Genomic DNA, 9,821 nt, shown 5'->3' with positions numbered 1-9,821 from the left:
TTTATTAAGGTTCCCTGGACTTGTGTAACGTAATGTATTTGCTGCAAGATATACGTCCATTCAACTTTAAATTTCCTGAGTGAAGACCTCTAATGAAGTTGCGCTAGGCAGAATCGAACGCTAGCGCATCTTCGCTTTGATTGGCTCGCATTGCCGAAGTAACGCTAGTGAAAATTCGCCAGCGTTTGGCGCCCTGGACACAACTTTGCATTTTAGTAAATTAGCATTCGCTGAGCGAATCTTAACCTGGCGAAGTGTTGTGATGGCTGCGAAGGTGTCGCTGGTGAATTTTCTCTGCTTAGTAAATTTACCCCCTAGTGTTTGGGGTATCTACAGTGACACGTGATCACTGCTGCACCTTTCTGTGCCCTAACACCATTAATGTTATATAAATGATGGGTAATCAGCACCTTAAATATGTGACCATAATCGAAATTCATACCTGATTTGCGTTCTACCATATTGTCCAATGTGCTGCTTCTAATGAAAGGAAAGGGCTGCTTCCATTGCAGATGCAGTAGTTTCCCTTAAGGTAGAGTCCTGCAGCGGGGCGGGTACCTGCGGGTCACCCGCAAAAATCTACGGAACCCTGTGGGTTGCAGATAGAAGTTTTGGGAGTGGGTATAGACGCGGGTCGGCGGTTCGCGGTCTTCTCAATAGTGAGTTTTACTCCCTTTTTAATGATCACGCCTACTTCCAATGATGCCACTTCCGGTTTATAACGACAGCACTTCCTGTTTTACTCCTTTTTCCCCTGATCACGCCAACTTCTAATGATGTCACTTCCGGTTTACAATGAGAGCACTTCCTGTTTCTTATTGATCAGCGGGTTGCAGATAAGGTTATCGAAGGTCGGGTAGCGGGTCCAAGCGGGTAAGTATGCAGGTCTAGGTAGCGTCTCGGGTTTAACAAATTGGTTCCGCGCAGGATTCTACCTTGAGGAACTGTCCCTAAAAATGAAATTTAACAATATAACATGGTGAGATACTGTGAATAATACATTTTAGAAATACCAGGAACCAATTAAAACAAACAAACCGATTGCATAGTGGCTTTTTTGTTATCTTAAGCTTGTGACTCATGTGACAGGACTGAGCTGTAAGTCGTATTATTTATATTATAAACAGACATTTGTTTTGGGAGTTTACAGTTAACGTCAGCACTTATGTAAATATGAAAGTTACATTTTTGGGAAGAAAACGGGGGGGGGGGATTAATGGGTTTCCATGGAGCTGTTATTATTGAAATATTGACATAGCGATGTTGTTATCATTCATGCCATAACTATTTGATATATTGCTTTCTACAAAGGAAAAAAAATAAAAAACATTTTGCAGTAGCCATTAGAGGTGTCATCAGTATAAATAATGCAAAAGATAAAAATCATTGAAGCTTATTGCTGTTGACCATCAATGGTTTATCTCTTCTCAGAGTACAGTCTTGCTTATCAAAAATGTGCCTGATATTCTGTTGTCACGTTGTACCGTCATCAAATGTCCCCTATATTGTGAGTGAAATATAGAGCTCCTGTATGAATTATAGAGCTCCCCAAATGTTGCAGGTCTCGGCACAGAGACTTGCGTTCACCCAATGAATGCCTGCATTTGTCAGCGTTATATGCTTTTGAAGGGAGGGTAGAGGTATATATGTGTCTCCTCTTAAACCCCTTCACTTGCTTGTCAGATACAGGGTGGGTTTAGGGTGCAACAGAGCCCTGCAATTACTCTCTGTATTATGGCAGTGAGGTAGCCAGACCCCAGACACAAGTGCTTTTTAAATGAACACTAAGGAGGCACTCAGTGGCTGAACTACCGGGGGAGCAGGGGGTGAAATCCGGCGTGTACGGAGGGGGGTGGGGCCTGGCTGCACGTCACGCACCAGGGCCCGTCCCCCTCTAGTTACGGCACTGGAGGCACTATTGCAATCCTTGCACTTGCATCCAGGGTATCAGTAAATGATCCCTAGTTTCTACATGGATTCCTTTATGTAGTATCCCTTAGGGGGTTATTTACTAAACTCCGAATGCAAAAATCATGTAAAATTCGTGATTTTTTTTAATAAAATCAGACTTTTAAAAAAATCACGAATTTTTCGAATTTAATAAACCCCGAGGATGAAAAAGTTAAAATCAGAAAAGCCTGTGGAGGTTGCATATAAGTCAATGGGAAAAGTCCCAATATATATCCCAATATTGAGATAAATTCAGACTTTGATAAATAACCCCCCAATTGTCCCGGCAGAATTTAGGTTAAAAGGGGTTGGGCTGCACTTTCCGGATTACCTGGGCCTCCCTTAAGGGCAGAGACACACGCTCAGATTCGGGGAGATTGGCGATAAATCGTCTATTCTTCGGAGCTACTAATCTCCCCGAACTGCCTCCCACCAGCTAGAATGTAAATCGCCGGCAGAATGACACTCGGAGTGCTTCATTCCGAAGATGCCCAAAGTTTCCTTGTGAGGTAACTTCGGGCGACTTGGAAAATGAAGTGCACCGATTGCCATCCCGTCGGCGATTTACATTCTAGCCGGCGGGAGGCAGTTCGGGGAGATTAGTTGCCCGCAAGCAGAGGAGATTTGTCGCTGGGTGACTAATCTCTGCGAATCTGAGCGTGTGTCTCTGCCCTAAGAGCGTGGATATCGCTGAAGACCCAAAGCCGAAGAACTGCAGTTGCAGTAACTTTTATGGGGCCCCTGACCACCAATTGTATTTTTTTAATTTGTAGGAGGGAACGTGGCCACTAAAGGGTTTTTTTTAACTGTAGGGAGACCCTGACCGCCAATGGGTTTTTAGTGTTTATGTTTTAGTGCCCATGTATGTGTAGATTTTTTACTGTGGTGTGGGGTCTGGGGCCCTCGGTGGTTGGTGGGGCCCAGGGGACCCAGACAATTTTCTCGTACAGGCCCCGTAATTTCTGACGACAATTATGTTTCTGGGTGCAGGCAGAGCAGCAGAGTGGGAATGGATTATTGGCCTGCACTTCTATGCAGACTGAAATCCGTATGGTGTGGCTAGGTTTGCCATCTGGCTGGTATCTTACTGGCCTGGCCGGTAAAAATGATGGCTGATCCCAATGTTATTAATGTGGTGGTTCTCCTTCAAACAACTAATTGTTTTCAGATGGATCACCAGAAATAACGACTTTTTCTAATGACTTTCTTTTTTCTATATGTGACGATTTTCTAATATTGAAGTGTAAAGTGTCATTTTTGACCTTCTGAAGCAGCCCTGGGAGGGGGGGTCGCTGACCCTGTAAACTGTTCTAAATGGATACATTTCTTATCTTTGTCCCTGCTGAGCAGAATCCCTGAGTTTCATTACAGGCAGCTGTTAGAATTGATACAATAGTTGCTAATACTCCAGAGATGCTGCTGAGAAATGTATCAACTAAATGTTGCAAAATTGTAACCGTTCAGAATCTGCACCTGAATTACTGAGCTGCCAGACTCAAACACCAGAGACAGGGACATTCAACTTTAAACTTAGATTTTGGAAAAACAGTTAAAAATAAATAATGGAAGGTAATTGAAAAAAAGTCTTTATTTCTGGGGAAAAATCTAAAAACAACTGAATTGAAAAAAGTATTTGGAAGGTGAACAACCCCTTTAATAGGGAAAAAAAGATAAATATATAGTATTTTTTCCAAAAAATGTGGCAACCCTAGGGGGGTTATTTAATAAACCCTGAATGCAAAAATCATGAAAAATTCAAGAATTTTTCAGAATTTATTAAACCCCAAGGATGGGAAAGTTCGAATCAGAAAATCCTGCATCTCAGTCCTGTCGAGGTTGCATATAAGTCAATGGGAGAAGTCCCAATGATTTTTTGATGTGCACTGGGTTTCATGCAATACGGGCAAAAAAACATAAGAAATCTGAGTTTTCGGTGAAAAATCTGAAAAATTCTGAGTTTTCAGGTGAAAAATCCAAAATAAACGCAAAAAATTTGACTTTTTCCTGCAAAGCAAATTTTCGGAAAAATTTAATAAATAAACGTAAAAGCCCAGAGCGGATTTGATCAGAGTTTGCAGCAGAAAATGTTTAGATAAAATCAGACTTTGATAAATAACCCACTAGGTGTGGCCCTAGCCTTACGATGCATGTATTCCATTGCTTTAGGGTAAGGCCACACTGGGCGTTTTGGGGAGATTTGGTCGTCTGGCAAATAATCTCCCCAAACGCCTTCCCTCACTCTGCGCCGACTTAAATGAAAAAACGCCGTCGCTAATCACACGCGGTGATTCGTTTCCCGAAGTCGCCTAAAGAGGAGGCAACTTCGGGATGGCGTTTGGGGAGATTGGTAGCCGCAAAGACGAGGTGATTAGTCGCCAGGTGAACAAATCTCCCCAAAACGCCCAGTGTGGCCTTACCCTTAATCAAACTCATTCACATTTTGCTCTACAAATATGCCTCACAAAGTAATGAAAACAGCTCAGTGTTTGTCAAGCTTCCTCCTGTGCCGGAACAACTTAATTACCTGGAATGTTTTTGTCCACAAACAAATGGCATGCACAGACTTGCAGTACAAAGAGCTCCGCAGTTCAGAAAAAAGACTTTTCAGCATAATCTGCTGGTTTAGGAAGTATTGTTATCCCAGTGAGATAACCTGAGTTTTCTTTGTAAATGTACGGCAATTAAGTCTTTATTTCTTCCCTTTGGCAATTTACTATTTATGTGAGCTACGATCCTTTGCATTAGCATTTTCAGGGCGAGGAAGGGTGTCGTGTTTTCTTTACCAGCATATGGTCATATTAATTTGCTGATTAAATACAGTATATCAGTTGCACTAAAGGGCAGCTTGATTAAGGGTCGGAGTGATAATTCAAATTCAAAATTTTTTTAATTTTTTGATCAGAACTCTCAAATTCGAATTGTGAATTATCCAAACTCGAAACGAGAAAACTAATTTCGTGAAAATAAGCGCAAAAAAACTGAGCGGATTTGATCGGAGATATTGAGATAAATTCGGACTTTGATAAATAACTCCCATAGTGTAGATTCCCATATTATATCTTCTTACCCCTTACATCTGGTCACTTGGTTCACGTTTAAGTTCATTTTTAGTATGTTATAGAATGGCCAATTCTAATTGGTCTTCATTGTTTATTTTTTTTATAGTTTTTGAATTATTTGCCTTCTTCTTCTGACTCTTTCCAGCTTTCAAATGGGGGTCACTGACGCCAGTCTAAAAAACAAATGCTCTGTAAAGGCTACAAATGTATTGTTATTGCTACTTTTTATTATTCATTTTTTGAATTCAGTCCCTCTCCTATTCATATTCCTGTCTGTTATTCAAATCAGTGCATGGTTGCTGGGGTAAATTGAACCATAGCAACCAGATGGCTGAAACGGAAAACTGGAGAGCTGCTGGATAAAAAGCTAAAAAACTCAAAAACCACAAATAATAAAAACTAAAAACCAATTGCAAATTGTCTCAGAATATCCCATTTCTACATCATACTTAGGGCAGATTTATAAAAAGTCAAAGTGAAAATTAGAATTTCAAGCTAATTTTTGTGTACTTTGACTATGGAATAGTCCAAATTTGATTCGCATTTGAAAACAAAATCAAAAAATTTGAATATAGAAATTTATCATGTACTTATTCGAGTTCGACCATTCGCCATCTAAAACCTGCCGAATTGCTGTTTTAGCCTATGGGGACCTCCTAGAACCTATTTGGAGTCAATTGGTGGTCTTTGAAAAATTTTAGTTTTTTTGGGGGAAAAACCTTGAATCGTATGATTCAAATGCGCTATCACTTCGTACGATTTGAATTCGATCAAAAACAGACCTATTTGGCCAAAAAAAAAAACCTTAGATTTAATTTTGGTTGGTCTTTTTGAATTCGAATTTCGACGTTTTTCAAATTCGAAATTCGACCCTTGATAAATCTGCCCCTTAAAGGGCATGTAAAGCCAAAAAATAAAAATCCCATTTTTACTTTCTTTAATGAAAAAGAAACCTATCTTCAATATTCTTTAATTAAAAAATGTGCACCGTTTTAATAAGAAACCTGACTGTATGCAGTGAAATTCTTCCTTCATTTACTGCTGTGGATAGGAATTGTCAGATGGTCCCTAACTGCTGAGCAGGGAAACAATCATACTTATGAACAGCAGGGGGAGCCCCCGTCTTACTTCCCAGCCATGCAGAACTCAAGCAGCTTTGTTTGTTTCCCTGTTTTGATCATTTATGACGATCCCTAAGCAGCCCAGACCACACTGGGCATATGCGTAGTCTTGGTCTTGCAAAGATGTTTCACAAAGTTACAAGATGGTGACCCCCCTTTGAAAGCAGAAATCATTTGTTTGATTAGGCTTGTGGTGCAGTAAGTTCATGTTTATGTTTAGTATACAAAATACAAAATTTCTAGCCTTATTCTATTTTAGACTTTACTTTCCCTTTAAAGTTAATTTAAAGGCAAACAACAACCACAACTTTTCTCGTGTGTAATCATCCAAAGGCCTCACTCTTATTTTTGCTCCCTAACAGAACACCGGCCACTTAAAAAAAATACAATGTGCATTTCAATTAAAGTCAAAGCACTGCGTATCTTGACAGCGCTATATAAATAAATGATGATGAAATGATGATGAAGTCATGCAAAAAATAATCTCCAATCGTTTGGTAGAATATCTTCTAACTGCAGCCATTTGCCCTTGTAAAAAGTCAGCGCCGCAATTGTGTAAACAACAACAATGGTATTGGCTCCCAACAAATAGACAAAAATATTATTTTGCAGGTTTGAGAGATAGGAAGGGATGGGCTGCTGTTTATTTTCATCGGAATACCCACCCTGGGGCGTATATGGTTTAACACAAGGATGTGTTTGCCTCTATTCAGCCGCAATGTTATCTTATTCCTCACTCTTCTACTTTCCATTTTAAACGTTGGGGCTAAAAGAATGTTGTGTGTTGCCTCTGCGCGTCATGGAGCTTCACACAGACAGACATTGAAGAAATGAAACACCTTCACTTTTCAATGAGAAATTTTCCCACGGCAGTTTGGCTTTTCCATCATTTCTTGTCGAGTGCAAAGGAAAGTGTGAGCGCTAATGAGGGAAACTGTAGAAATATTACTGCTATACACATCACACCCTTGGAAGGCAAACAGACGAAATGTAATTCCGTTTTCTATTGATTTATTATATTTAGCGTTTCTACTCACTGTCTGGGTCCAATGAGGCTGATGGGAGCCGAGTTCCATAACAGCTACAGTGATTGAATGCACCTCGTCTTTCCTTCTGCAAATACACGAAAGAATAACTAAAACAGGTATGGGACCTGTTATCCAGAATGCTCAGGACCTGGGGTTTTCCGGAGAACAGATACAGATACCTTAAGTATACCATTTATCCGGAAACCCGTTATCCAGAAAGTTTCGAATTACGAAAAGGCAGTCTCCCATAAACTCTATTATAAACAAATAATCCAAATCTTTAAAAACAATTTTCTTTTTTCTCTGTAATAATAAAACAGCAGTTTGTACTTGATCCCAACTAAGATATAATTAATCCTTACTGGAAGCAAAACCAGCCTATTGGTTTTGTTTCATGTTTACATGATTTTCTAGTAGACTTGAGGTATGAAGATCCAAATTACAGATAGATCCGTTATCTATAAAAACCCCAGGTCCCAAGAATTCTGGATAATAGGTCCCATACCTGTACTAGAAAGTCATGTCATGAGTCACAAACATGTCACCCTCATTTTTATGACTTTTCCTCTCCCACCCTGTCACCAACAATAACAGCCAGCTGTCAGATTTTTCACCCTAAGTTTACCTAACGGCTGCCATTTTAACCCTAAATCTTTCAAAACAGGAAAGGCAGAAAGCATGGTCAGGGCATGGCCCGGGTGGGATTTAGTGTGTCTGTGGGTGGATCAGATGTGGTTTGGTTGGAACAGAAGCATGGCTAATACTTATCAGGTTTTTAGAGCAACAGTGTTGGCATTCTCTGTAGTCTCTAGACCGCCCAGATAAGACATACGTCTAAATTAAACTTGACTATACAGGGCAAACTAACCACTATGCTCTCCAAATAACTAGTCCTCAAGCTGAAATAATGGGGGCCAGTGTCAACAGGCCCATTGGGATACCAAAAAAACTCCCAGTGGGCCCAGGTTCCGGTGGTCCCTCATGCTGCTCACTATTGGCCTATTTCATTCCCTGATTCTATGAGAACAAAGAGGCTAAATAAAAAAAACTAGGGGGAAAATTCGCCAGCGTGACGTCATTTAGTTACTATTAGTTAGTTACGATTTACTAACGGTCGCTGGAGTATCTTCGCTAGCGAAAGTGATAGGGGTATATTTATCAAAGAGTGAAGTTAATAGTGAAGTTCCGCCACTAGAGTAAAATTCCGCCACTCTCCATTCATTTCTATGGGATTTTTATAGGCGTATTTATCAAAGGGTGAACTTTCACTTTCACCAATTGATAAATACACCTTTCAAAATCCCATAGAAATGAATTGAGAGCTGCGGAATTTCACTCTAGTGAAGTTGCGCTCTGGCGAATGGATGTTACTATGCAAATTCACTAAGATACAGATTTCACTGAATGTTACCTCTTGCGCCAGACTTGCTGTCGCCACCTCGGACCAGGCGAAGTGCAATAGAGTAGATAGGACTTCCTCAAAAAATAGTTATAAAAGTCTCAAAAAACGCTGGCGATTTTTAATTTTTCAGGGTGATAGGCTGCAAAAGATCGTACATTTTATCTGGGGTACCCGGCTTCCCCCCTACATTTCCTAACATATGGCATATAAACTATACAGTGGGCTCATGTGTAGGGCAATATAACAACTTTAATTTATTTTATTAAGGTTCCCTGGGCTTGTGTAGTGTAATGTATTTGCTGCAACATATACGTCCATTGTACTTTAAAGGACCAGTAACATTAAAAAAATTTTTTTCAAAATTCGTTAGTATAGAACGAAAAAATAAACATCAAGGCAAATTAAACTTTTAAATTGCAAAGCCTTTATTAAGATATAACTTACCAAAACTCCACTTCCTGTCCTCTTCTAAAACGGCGACCATCCATGCAGCGGTGTTCAACTTCTCCTCCCTGGCTATTCAAGTGACAGTATGTGAAGGAGGCAGAGGTCCGCTCTGCAGCGCTTCCCCTATTCCCAGCAGTCGGACTTTGACTCCAGCCTTTCCTCGTCCGGCGAAAAAGAAGAAGAGGAGGAGGGCAGCCTCTGCCTCTCCAGCGGCAAGTGTTGTCTGCAGGCGCACCGATCTGCTGAAGAATATCCCCAGAACTATAGTGCACAAGCGCATGGACAAACCCCTTGTTCCCGTGATGTTCCCACCTGAGTGTGCCTGGGGCAGGCAGTCCCTGCTGCTGCAGGAGAAGGCGGCGATTTTAGATTCCAGTAGCGCCGAACCACTTGCTATCCATCGATGCGCTACGATTGCGGGCTACGAGCCGGTAGCACTCCCGGCTCAAAGGAGGAGCGGAATGCCACGGTTTGCAGGAGCTGTGTACTTGGCCGCGTGGAAAGCCTTGTGTTTGCGCAGCTCCTCCACATCGCACTGATCCATGCGCTTGGGGATATTCTTCAGCAGATCAGTGCGCCTGCAGACAACACTTGCCGCTCGAGAGGCAGAGGCTGCCCTCCTCCTCTTCTTCTTCTTCGCCGGACAAGGAAAGGCTGGATTCAAAGTCTGACTGCTGGGAATAGGGGAAGCGCTGCAGAGAGAATAGCCAGGGAGGAGAAGTTGAACACCGCTGCAAGGATGGTCGCCCTTTCGCCGTTTTAGAAGAGGACAGGAAGTGGAGTTTTGGTAAGTTATATCTTAATAAAGGCTTTG

This window comes from Xenopus laevis, chromosome 4L (genome assembly GCF_017654675.1).
Source record: "Xenopus laevis strain J_2021 chromosome 4L, Xenopus_laevis_v10.1, whole genome shotgun sequence".
NCBI lineage: Eukaryota > Metazoa > Chordata > Amphibia > Anura > Pipidae > Xenopus > Xenopus laevis.
This window is presented reverse-complemented; position numbering follows the sequence as displayed.